The 10,435-nt window shown below is 54.1% G+C and overlaps 2 non-coding genes across 2 annotated transcripts; one reads left to right on the top strand and one right to left on the bottom strand.

Annotated features, from left to right (window-relative positions):
* Positions 1 to 3,607: 3,607 nt before the first annotated feature.
* Positions 3,608 to 3,680, bottom strand: TRNAK-CUU. Its single transcript has one exon. It is a non-coding gene; the product is annotated as a tRNA-Lys (tRNA).
* Positions 3,681 to 8,733: 5,053 nt separating this feature from the next.
* TRNAS-AGA lies at positions 8,734 to 8,815 on the top strand. The gene has a single exon. It is a non-coding gene; the product is annotated as a tRNA-Ser (tRNA).
* The last annotated feature ends 1,620 nt before the right edge of the window (positions 8,816 to 10,435 follow it).

The raw sequence follows: 10,435 nt of genomic DNA, 5'->3' as shown, positions 1-10,435 counted from the left end.
GCGCACCTCTGTTTTCTGCCGGTCGAAGGGTGACGGTTCCTGCCCGTGGGGGCCGGGGGGTCCCGATGGCAGCTGGGGGCTCTGGCATCCACCTGTGGCAGCTGGGAACTGCGGGGCCATCTGCAATGGCCAGGGGCTGCGGCTTCTCCTCACCCCCCCGGTGACTGGGAGCTCCCGGCTCTGCCTGCAGTGTCTGAGCGCTGGGGGCTCCTCTCCTGCCTGGGGCGGCCGGGAGCTCCCGGGGCTGCGGCGCTGCAGGGTCTGTGAGCAATGACGTGGGGCTGCAGGGTCCTCCCGCCATCAAGGCCTGTTGGGAAATCCTGGGTCCATCCGCAGCGGCTGGGAGCTCTGGGGTCACTCGTAGGAGCTGCAGGGTCCATACGCAGTGGTGTGGGGCTGTGGGGGCTCCCCGGCCACCCATGGCTGCTGGGAGCTCCAGGGTCTGCCTGTGGGAGCTGTGGGGAGATGAGGGGTTTGGGGTGGAGGAGGGGGCTCCAGCCTGCAGGATGGGGCTGAGGGATTCAGAGTGCAGGAGGGGGCTGTGGGTTGAGGCAGGGGGTTGGGGTCCAGGACTGGGTGATGGCTCTGGGGTGGGGGCAGGGATGAGGGGTTCCAGGTGTGGGAGGAAGCTCTGGGCTGGGGCAGGAGTTTGAAGTGCAGGGGGGTGAGGGCTCTGGGGTGCAAGAGGGGGCTCTGGGTTTGGGGGGGGTTCAGGGCTGGGGTAGGGGGTTGGGGTGCAGACTTACCTCGGGCGGCTCCTAGTCAGCGGTGCAGCAGGGGGGACCTACTGGCCTCTTCCAGGGCGCAGTGCGGTGCCCTAGGACACGTAGGGACCAGCCTGCCTGAGCCCCGCAGCACCGCTGACCGGACTTTATAACCCAGTCACCCCACTGGGAGCTCCAGGGTCCCCCTGTCACATGTGGTACCTGGGAGGTCTGGGATCCACCCACAACAGCTGGGAGCTCTGGGGTCCATCCGTGGTGGCATGGGCCTGTGGGAGCCCCTTCCGACACTGGTGGCTGAGAGCTGTGAGGCCCCCACCGGTCGACAGCTCCAGTCTTGCTGCCCCAGGGCTGAGGAGGAAAATGTCACTGAGATCTCTGAAAGTCACAGATTCTGGGACCCCCTTTATATAATCTTAGCCTTAATAGTTGTTGACTGTCTCTCTCAATCGAGTGGTCTGCTCTAGCGCAGATGGGACAGGGAAGACAGAAGCTCACCCCCCAGCACAGGTTTGGGCAGAAATGGCTCTTGGGCTATTTGCTGAGCATGCAGAGGACTTGTCTAGGCCAGTGGAGCAGCTCAGCCAGATGAGGAGCTGGAAGAAGGAGACCTGAGCAGCCTGGAGATCCCACTTTTTCTCCACAGCCACTGCCTATCAGCAGGATTCCTCCTTCTCCTCAGTGAGACCAAATCTAAGCACCTAGACAGCCAGTCCGTCCGCTTCCTGAGCCTCCCTGCCAAAGTCCTCCACCTGGCTGCAGAGAATTGTCTCACATCTTGATGGGAACTGGACTTCTTGTGCCCAGAGAGTCTCGGCCCCACTCAGTAGAGGACCTGAGAAACACAGTGTCTGCCTTTTCCAAATAAGTGCTTGGAAAGGTTTTGTTTTTATGACCGTGTGGCCTAATGGATAAGGCATCTGACTTTGAATCAGGCAATTGAGGGTTCAAGTCCCTTCGTGGTTGTGCAATTTTACCTTTGTGCTGAACGTCCTGCTCCCTTCAGGGCTGGAACCTCTTCTTGGCCGCTCAGGCCAATGCTCTGGCTTCAGCTAGAGCCCCGGGAAGGAGTTGGGGGGTGGGCGTCACAAAGGCTGGGGCATGAGCCCCAGGGGCTTCCAGTCTTGCCTTTGCCCTTCCTGACTTGCCAAAGAAACTGGGCGGCTGCCCGGGCTAGCGTGTGGAGCAGTTTCCCTCTTCCAAGTGTGCGCCTGTCCCTGTGCTGGAGGGGGGTTGCTACATAGCACCTTGGGAGCCTGGGTGTTTCTCTGCTTCTCGCCAGCTGGGGAAAAGCCTCTCGGGGTAAAATCTCCTGCCCCACTGCCAAAGTGAGCACCTTGAGTGGGAACGGTAAGAGGCCCCACCATGGGGGCTGGCCCTGCTTTCCTACCATCGTCTGATGTTGGCCACAAAGCATCAGCAGCCGCCCCCGCATGCTGGTCTGTGGGTGGTTTTCAGTGGGGGTTTGACATGCCAGGGAGCAGCCTGGCTGGGTGTCTCTGTGGCTGTCTGCTGGCCACGCATAGGCATGGTTCTCCCCTCCTCTTGCCCTGCCCTTGGTTGCTCTGTGGCTTTTAAACCTTCCCTTGGATCTGTCAGCACCAGCTGCCTCTGCTCCAGGTGCCCAGAGGAGGAGAGGTGTGTTGGGCTCCAGCCTGGGACTCTGCCTCCCTCCTGCCTAGCCCTGACTATGAAGCCTGGCCCTGGCCCTCCTTCCTTTAAATACCATGTGGGCAAGAGGAAGAGTGTGGCAGCTGCAGGTACAGGGACCAAAGTTGTGGGCATCAGGTGAAGCAGTGAGAAACAACCATATGATCAACCCACAGGACTCTCTAGCCAGACTGTTAAGCTCATTGAACCAGCCAGACCAAAGACCTATCTCCAGTGGGCATCAGTCACCCAGCAGGAGGGAAAAACCTCACTCTAGTTCATCCTGAGAGAGGGTAGCCAAGCACATTGAGCTCCAGGGGTTTTCAGCAAAATCACATATCTCCAGGAGGTCCCACTGACATTTGAACTCAGATTGCAGGATTCAAAGTCCTGAGTGCTGCCCGTTACACCATGGGACCAGCTCTATGTGGGTGGCAGACATTGGGAACAAGGGGCCTGTCCCTAGAGCATGTGGCCACTGCCAGAGCAAGTGTCCAGCCCGTGGTGTCCCTGCAGCACAGCCAGGGCCTGGGGAGGAGGCCTGGGACATGTGAGGGAGAGACTGTGACCTGCCCTGACCCTCCAGAGATGCTGGTTGTGATCTCCCTGCACCACAGAACAGGGTGACGTGTTTTCCTTTCCCATCTTTCCTTATATTTTACATTGATTGCTGGGTAATAAATGGTGTTCGCTTGAAGCACATTCAGAGAGGAGTGGGTCAGGGAAGTGCCCAGAGTGGAGACACTGTAGCCCTGTTCAAGTGATCATGACAAGATTGGGGGGGTCAAGCCCCCCAGGATTCCTGGGCCCAGCCTTGTTGGGGTTACGAGGACTCTACCACGCACCAGAGTAGAAAGAGCCTCCTTGGGGTCAGGCAGCCTCTGGGTAAGGGGGTGGGGACTCAGATCCTTCCGCCAGCCAATTCCACTGGGGTCTTGTAAAATCCAGGGAAGTTCCCAACAATAGCCAGAACAGACTCTCCTTACACTTACAGTCTGTCCTCATTGCTTCTCTCTCTCCCTTCCCCCCATCTCTGGGCTTTCTCAGCACCTGGCCCCACAGCGCTTCCTGCCAGCCAGAGACTGCGTGTTCTAGGCCTGCTCCTGTGGATGTGGCCTCTCTCCTGATTGCTAAGGAAAGGAACCTTTCCAGGAAATGGCCACAGCTTCTGGGAATCCAGCTGTGGCTGTGAACAGAATTTGGGTCCAGGCACACAAGGCTACTTAAGAGCTGAGTGCCCAGACAGGGGCTTGAACCCTGGACCCTCAGATTAAGATCCTGATGCTCTACCAACTGAGCGACCTGGGCTTGTTGAGAAACATTTTCACCGTTCAGCACAAGAGTGAGCAGGCAGGCAAAAGAGAGGCAAAAAAAGTCCCAGGAACCCCTCCTCTTTCTGTTCAGCCACTGCCTGTCAGCAGGATTCCTCCTCCTCCTCAGGGAGACTAAATCTAAGCACCTAGACAGCAAGTCCATCTGCTGCACCCCAATTCCCCATGCCTGAGCCTCCCTACCAAAGTCCTTCACCTGGCTCCATAGAATTACATCTCACGTCTTGCTGGGAACTCGACTTCTTGTGCCCAGAGAGTCTCCCTCCCCCCCTCAGTAGATGACCCAAGAAACACAGTGTCCACCTTTTCCAAAAAAGTGTGTGAAGTAGCTTTGCTCCTGTGTCTACGTGGTCTAATGACTAAGATATCTGACTTTGGCTCAAGTGATTGAAAGTTCAAGTCACTTTACGGTTGTATTGCTGCAGTTTTACCATTGTGCTGAAAGTCCTGCTCCCTTCAGGGCTGGAACCTCTTCTTGGCCGCTCAGGCCAATGCTCTGGCTTCAGCTAGAGCCCCGGGAAGGAGTTGGGGGTTGGGTGTCACAAAGGCTGGGGCATGAGCCCCAGGTGCTTCCAGTCTCGCCTTTGCCATTCCTGACTTGCCAAAGAAAATGGGCGGCTGCCCGGGCTAGCGTGTGGAGGAGTTTCCCTCTTCCAAGTGTGCGCCTGTCCCTGTGCTGGAGGGGGGTTGCTACATAGCACCTTGGGAGCCTGGGTGTTTCTCTGCTTCTCACCAGCTGGGGAAAAGCCTCTTGGGGTAAAAATCTCCTGCCCCACTGCAAAAGTGAGGACCATGAGTGGGAACAGTCAGAGGCTCCCCCATGGGGGCTGGCCCTGCTTTCCTACTGTCTTCTGTTGTTGGCCACAGAGCATCAGCAGCCGCCCCGCATGGTGGTCTGCGGGTGGCCTTCAGTGGGGGTTTGGCATGGCAGGGAGCAGGGAGCAGGCTGGCCGGGAGTCTTGTTGCCTGTCTGCTGGCCACACATAGGCATGGGCCTGCCCTCATCTAGCCCCGCCCTCAGTTGCTCTGTGGCTTTTAAGCCTTCCCTTGGAGCAGTCAGCACCAGCCGCCTCTGCTCCAGGTGCCCAGAGGAGGAGAGGTGCTGGGATCCAGCCTGGGACTCTGCCTCCCTATCAAGCCTGGCCCTGGCACTGCTTTCTTCAAGTGCCATGTGGGCAAGAGGAAAGGTGTGGTCACAAGCACCAAACTTGGGGGCATCAGGTGAAGCAGTGAGAATCCCACCCACCAGACAGCCACAGCCACTTCTGGACCCCAACCAAAGACCTGGCTCCAGTGGGGAAGGAGTCACCCAGCAGGAGGGAAATGATTCACTCTTATATAGGTGGAGCTAGGAAAGCACTTTGAGCATCAGATCTTTACCACCCACTAACACAAGGTCCTACTGACATTTGAACTCAGATTACAGGATTCAGAGTCCTGTGTATTACACCATGGGAGCAGCTTGTGCTGCCATCTGTGGACATTGGTGACACTCACAAGACTGGCTTGTGTAAGGGACTGTTGGCCCTTTACTAAAACTGAGTGGGTTTTTTTTGGTTGGCTAGTTCCCAATCCCAATAGAAGGGGGAAGGGTCAATGGGAAATCAGGACCCAGAGACTGACAGGCCCCTGGGGCAATGGTCATCAACTGGTAGGGAACAAGTGAGAATTTGTTAATGGAGAAAAATCCCTGGTGAAAATTGGCAAAGTTGTGCAGATTTTGAAAAGTTCCAGTGAATTTACACATGAAGATACAAACAGAGAGACAAACACACACAGAGAGAATGAGAAAATCACAGACTGCACAGGCCCACACAGACATAAACAAAAACCGAACCCACACAGCACACAGAGGCATATACCCATAAGGGAAAGCCACACAAAACATAGAAAGAACAAATCCACACCAAAAATACAGCAAAAGCCCACAACAGGAAACACAAAACCCACATACCAAAAGAATACTAAGCAAAAAACAATCTGCATGCAAAAATCATACACACACCCACGCACACAAAACTATGCCAGGCATCCACCAAAATCGCACAGGACCCACATGCACATCAACACGGCAGATGAAACCCCCCCCAACATAGAGAAAGCCAGGCAGGGTTTGAGTCTCACAGCGAAGAGGGTGAGCACACAGGTGGTTTGGGGAGCAAAGACTGAGGGGGAGTCGGGGGCAGTGCTCTGGGCTCTGCTCGACCCCTCCTGACACAGGCGGCTGGTGGAGAGCAGAGCCTGGTAGATCTGTGGACTCTGCTCTGCCCTGCTCTCTGTAAAGCAAGGGGACCCCGGTGTCTTCTGAGCTGCAATTGTATTTTCTGCAGGACAGAATGATTGGCAGAAGCCATTTGCTTAAAGGAAACTAGCGCTGTAGGTGAGGTTTGAACTCACAACCTCAGCATGACTCCACTCAGTACTGCTCTGTAAGTACTGGGCACTAACCCATTGCACCTCTGGTACCTGAGTGAGTGTCTTTTCTCCTTGATTCATGGATGGATTAGGGGTTGAGGGGGGGTTGCATTAGCTAAAACAAATCCATATTAAAGGCCGCAGGATGGCAGCAGCAGAGGTGGGGAGCCTCCTTCCATGTGATAGAGCTGGTTCCCCCCTTCCGTTGCTGAGGGGAAGGTTGGTGCTTTGAGCCCACCCAGTGCTGGAACGTCCCATGGGTGAGATTAACGGGACTCTTGAGAAGAGAAGAGAAGAGAAGGGAGGGGAAGTCTTTTCTATCCCTGCCTAGCTCCATTGGTCTCCTGTGGCCCTTTCGGCTCTCTGCTCCCCTGTTGGGGAGATGCAGAGACAAGCCCCCATCTGAGTAACTCACCGAGAGGCTGTGTCCCATGGCGTGTGTGGGGGAGAGGGGGAGGGTTGGATTGGGCTCAAGGGGAGACGGTGTTGTGTGTGACAGTGTGTGGGGGAGGGGAAAATAAATAATGGAAAACACAGGGGCAGTGACAGTGAAGCCCCGTGTCTGAGTGTTATGACCCTGTGTGGTGCCGCCGTTCACCTTCCCCTCCTATGGGCTCAGCTTTCATTGAATCCAGCATTTTTTCACCTGTCCTCACCACAGAGGTGTCCCACATGCCTCAGCTACCGAGTGTCCCTCTTAGAGACGCCGAGGACTGGAACTGATTTCAGCTGCTGGACAGCTCTGCTAGGTCTTTATTGATTTGCACAGGAAAATGCTGAGTGTTTAAATTCATTTCAAACCCCTGCCCCCCTGCTGGGGATTGGGGTGCAGGAGGGGTGCAGGCTCTGGGGGGAGTTTGGGTGCAGAAGGGGTGAGAGGCTGGTCTCTGGGAGGGAGTTTGGGTGGGGGAGGGGAGGGAGTTTGCAGCGCCGTAACATGGCCGAGGCGAGTGAGGCACTTGCCTCGGGTGCGCAAAGTGGAGGGGCGCAGCTCTGCCCCGATCAGCGGCACTTCGGCAGCAGCTCTACCGCTGCTGCTTCTTCAGCAGCAATTGGGCGGCAGGTCCTTCCCTCCAACAGGGACTCAGGGACCTGCCGCCAAAGAGCCTGGAGCCGGCCCTTGCCTCGGGCACAAAAATTCCTTGTTCTGGCTCTGGGAGTTTGGGTGCTGGGTGCAGGCTCTGGGCTGGGGCAGGGGCGGGGGGAACAGGAGGAGGGGTGGGGTGCAGGCTCTGGGAGGGAGTTTGGGGCTGAGGGGTGGGGAAGGAGGGCGTGCAGACTCTGGGAGGGGCCGGCAGCCACTGGAGCGAGCAGGCAGACGCTGCTCAGCTCCGCTGCACTGACGGGGCCCCTGGGGGGAAGCGCCTGGGGGCAGCAGGTGGGGCCAAGGGAGTGACCCGGTCCCAAAACTGCTGGAGCCCCACGGGCGAGACCTGGGAACCAGGACTGCCAGCCAGACAAACACCTTTAAGAGGAGGTGTCCCTCTCCCTGTCAAAAACTGATCTTCCTCCTTCAGTTCAGTGACAGCCTGAATTGTTCCCTATCCCGGCAGAGCCAGAGACTTGAAAGCAGCAACATCAAACCCCTGTGTAGCTCGCAGGAATGGACATAAACACTCCCTGGTATCTGAGGAGATGTTTAGCTTTGCCCTCGGTCAACTACAAGGCTAAAGGGAAAGAAGGTGGTGCCAGGTATAAAGAGTGAAACACGACACATCATAGTTATGCCCACGGTGCCTGCAAAATCTTTTGATGTACTACTTCTTATCAGCAGTGTATTGTTTTCTCTGGAGCCTAGGCCTTGACCAAGAAATTTGTACTTTGCTAAAATAATCGACTGCCCCTGGTGAAGACAATGGACTTGACACCCACTGGGGTGTCCCTACACAGGTACAAGTACTAAAAACAGTGGCTGCCTTTTAGCCATAGATTTTAATCAGGGCAATAAATACAAACCCCTGTTAAATCATTTCTCAGCCCGAGTCCTTCACCCACATTCCATAGAGCATTGGGCCACCATGTGGACGTTTCATTTCTGACCTCAGTTTCACACAGAGACAAAATTTCCTTTGCACAGATCCATGAACAGCAAAACCTCCCTGTGTCTCTGGTCTGAGCCAGGGCATTCGATGCCACTGAACCTTTTTCTCCTGCAATGGCGATGGTCAGACAGAGGGGTCATGGCACCTGCATTCCTGCCAGGGAGATATTGGCTCCGCTTTTTCTTTCTGCTGCTGTTGTTAGTCCATGAAACATCAGGGACAGAATGCAAGGCTGAGTTCACGCGCCAGCCCTCTGAAAAATTTCAGTGCCCCAGAGAAATCCTGACCCCTGCTATTGGAACGATGTGCTGGAGATTTGACTAGGAAAGGGACTGTCTGAATTGTCAGAGTGGGGAATGAATAACAATCTTCAGCAATGTCATTAACACAAACACACTCTCATGCTGCTCCAGCCGGAAAGGAAATGGGCAGGAATTCTCGCTGTTCAGCCAAGGACACACTTACACTGATGTGCAGCCGTGAGTGTGCTGGGGAAGCTGGTCTGAGCAAACAATTTGAAGTGACAATTCAGTGAGAACAAAATCATCATGCAGTGAAATAGACACATGTCAAGTAGTTGTGGCTGAGTGGTTAAGGCGATGGACTAGAAATCCATTGGGGTCTCTCTGCGCAGGTTTGAATCCTGCCAACTACGCAAGCGCTGCACTGTTGTTGTTGTTATTATTGCAGTCTTAGTGCCTGAGCATCCATAGTGCAAACTGGAGATAAATCTACTTTCACTCTGTCTACACTTAAAATGCTGCTGTGGCACTGCTATAGCACTTTGGAGTAGACAGTGAGTGGAGGGATTTTCCCATCCCTGTAATAGCTGCATGGACAGAACAATTCTTCCTTTTCTTTAGCACTATCTAACGCGGGCTTAGGTCACCTTAACTATATGGGTTTGGGGGGGGGGTCACACCCTGGGAGACGTCGCTCTGCCAGTTCAGTGCCCAGCGTACACCAGCCCTTAGATCCCTCTTGGTATTTCAATGCAGGCACTGACCTGTGAGAGGAAAACATCAGCTCACAAACACAGAGACTGAATTTCCCACATTTAATCTCACTGCACTTTCCAGAAAGTCACAAAATTCAATTCATTCTTGCTAGGACAGAGAAAAAATAAGTGATACTAAGTTTTTGGCTTGATGAAATAAAATTAAGTGTTTAATTGATATAGTAAAAATCTGTACTGATTCCTCTAACTAACACCATAGCGTGAAATAGGAACAGAGACAAATCTTGTCAGTGACGACTAATTTCACAAATGATCTTCCCATTATTAATTTCCACATTGCCCCTATTGGAGGTCTGGGCATCTCCAGTGTCATTGCTCTGCATTCACCTTCCCCTTAGAATTGTTCTCGGACATTCGCCTTCCTCTGCAGCGTGGGGCTCGGGTCACTTGCTGGAGGATTCCCTGCACCTTGAGGGCTTTAAGCCACAATTTGAGGACTTCAATAACTCAGACATAGGTTAGGGGTTTGTTACAGGAGTGGGTGAGTGAGATTCTGTGGCCTGTATTGTGCAGGAGGTCAGACTAGATGATCATAATGGTCCCTTCTGACCTTAAGTCTATGAATCTATGAATCTAGTCCCAAATTTGGAAAACTGTGCAGTTCAGAATGTGAATAGTGACCCCCGTCTCCTTCCTGCACCTGCTCTACATTGCTCCACAGCAGCTTCTCCACCTGCAGAGTCACCCCAGCACTGCAGTGCAGCCGCCCAGGGTTCAGCAGGGGCCCCTGGCAAGGACAGTGGGTGCAGCTAACAGCCCAGTGTGCCTGGCCCTGAGGCAGCTGTAAAAAAGCAACACTCCCCCCAGAAGTACAGAGACTGAATTCCTTAACTTTAACATCATGACCCCCTGTAGAAAGCCACACGTGTCAGTTGTATTTTCACAGGGAGATGCAAACATCAAGTGACCAATTTTTAAGTTGAGTAAATAAAGTTGAGGAGATAGTTATTAACCTCACAAAAATATACTAAAGATCCCTCAACATAACACCTGAAGGTGAAATATGAACAGAGACAAACCTTGTCAGCAAAGGCTCATTTCCCAAACGATCCTCAAAATGTTACTAATTCCCACCCCTCCTCCACAGGAGCTCTGTGCAGTGTCACTGTTCTGCAGGCAGCTTCCCATTCAATGCTGTTGTGGGACATTCCCAGGCCTGGAAATGTACCAGTGACAGAATTTGAAGAGCAAACCTGGCTCCCCGCACCAGGCGGGATTTGAGTGTTTTGTCCCTGTCACAAAGGCCTGGTCTACACT

This window comes from Mauremys reevesii, linkage group 17 (genome assembly GCF_016161935.1).
Source record: "Mauremys reevesii isolate NIE-2019 linkage group 17, ASM1616193v1, whole genome shotgun sequence".
Classification (NCBI taxonomy): domain Eukaryota; kingdom Metazoa; phylum Chordata; order Testudines; family Geoemydidae; genus Mauremys; species Mauremys reevesii.
The sequence above is the reverse complement of the archived record's forward strand: the minus strand, read 5'-3'. Positions and strand labels throughout refer to the sequence as shown.